This window comes from Mauremys mutica, unplaced genomic scaffold (genome assembly GCF_020497125.1).
Source record: "Mauremys mutica isolate MM-2020 ecotype Southern unplaced genomic scaffold, ASM2049712v1 001040F_np12_obj, whole genome shotgun sequence".
Lineage (NCBI taxonomy): Eukaryota > Metazoa > Chordata > Testudines > Geoemydidae > Mauremys > Mauremys mutica.
The window spans coordinates 105,656-107,312 of record NW_025423100.1 but is presented as its reverse complement, the minus strand read 5'-3'; the positions used below and the strand labels follow the sequence as shown (position 1 = coordinate 107,312).

The 1,657-nt window shown below is 51.9% G+C and overlaps 1 non-coding gene across 1 annotated transcript; it reads left to right on the top strand.

Moving 5' to 3' along the window:
• Nucleotides 1–1,088: 1,088 nt before the first annotated feature.
• TRNAA-UGC lies at nucleotides 1,089–1,160 on the top strand. Its single transcript has one exon. It is a non-coding gene; the product is annotated as a tRNA-Ala (tRNA).
• The last annotated feature ends 497 nt before the right edge of the window (nucleotides 1,161–1,657 follow it).

Here is a 1,657-nt window from a genome sequence, read left to right as displayed (position 1 = left end):
ATGGGGAAATTGGCCCCTCTTTCAAGTTTAAATGTTGTAACTTCTACACCTAGACCGGGTGGCCAACCTGAGCTTGAGAAGGAGCAAGAATTTCCCAGTGTAACTGCCAAACCTGCACCTTTGTATGCAACTACTGAGTCAATAGTGAACCTTCCCATCATTGTCCTTTGCTCTTAACCCTGAGGCTATTGCCCCATCATGGGGCCATTTCCCACCTCTCTTTCATACAGAAGCACAATTTTCTTTGCACAGACACAGGAACAGCAAGATCTTTCTCTGTCCCTTCTGCAAAGCAGGGGGCCAAATTCCATGGAAACAATGGACAAGCAGGGGGCTCTGGGCACATCCAGCCCTGGCCGTGAGATGTTCTCTCCCCTCTTTCTTTATGCCCTGTTGTTATTTCATGGATTGTCTGGGATGGGGAAAAAGCTGAGTTCACTCCAGGTGGAGGGGAAAAGAACCCTGAAAATCTCAGGACCCAACCCTGCTACCAGGATCACTGAGGTGCTGGGAATCTGCCTGGGAAAGGGACTGTGTGAATTGTCAAGGTGGGGAATGAATAACAATCTACAACTAGATCCACCTCATTAACCACTGACACAGGCTAATCCTGCTGCCGATAGAAGGGAAACTGGGAGCCATTCTTTGCTGTTCAGCCATGGAAACAGTGACCCAATTGCACCGCAGTGAATGTGCTGGGGAAAGCTGGAGTTTACAGGCAGGTGGAAATAGCAGATCCTAGAAACACCTGGAGCTCCGCACACCACTTCTGCCACCAGGGTGAGGTGTTGAGCTGCTCACAGCATCCCCCACCATGACCTTGCAGCAGGGGATTGCCGCACCCTCAACCCAATGCAGGGGAGATGGCTGAGTGTATCTCTGCACCCTGAGACCAGGGCACCCACTCTCTCTGCCCCACACATAGAATCTGGCCCTGCTGAAAAGTGACCCCTATGAACAAGTCACCTCCAGGAGAGCAGGATTGGTCCTCAGAGAGGGGAATGGGCTTCTTGTGAAGCTTATAGGTCACTGGATGCTCTGGAAACAGGAGGGCTCTGAGTGTAACCCATAGCAAACACAACCTGCTAGGGGATGTAGCTCAGTGGTTGAGCACATACTTTGCGTGTATGAGGTCCTGGGTTCAGTCCCCAGCATCTCCATGATCATTTTTTCACCCTGCTGCTTTGCTCATGCCCAGAGGGGATATGGCCCACCAGTCTCCCTGCACCAGTTTCAGTCCTGCTCAGTGAGGGGCAAGTGACAATTGCATGGAAGGTCTGGGGGGGTTCTGCTCCTAAGTCACCTCGGTACATTTAAGATTCCCACCCGCTGTGCTGCTTGGGACAATGGTAGATGAGAAGGGCGAATCCTCCAGCACTGGAGGGAAAGGTCCCATCTGCACAGCCTGAGAGGCAAGGAAACAGAGGGGCAGTCAGTGCTCAGGGAGGAGAGAGGTCAGTGATTTACTCCCAGGAGGGGACACTGTCTTTTTGAGTATCAGAGGGCTGGCTGTGTTAGTCTGGATCTGTAAAAGGCGACAGAGTCCTGTGGTGCCTTCTAGACTAACAGACGTATTGGCGCATGAGCTTTCGTGGGTGAATCCCCACTTCGTCAGATGAATGGAGTGGGAATTCTGTGCCTGGCTAGCCAACTACAA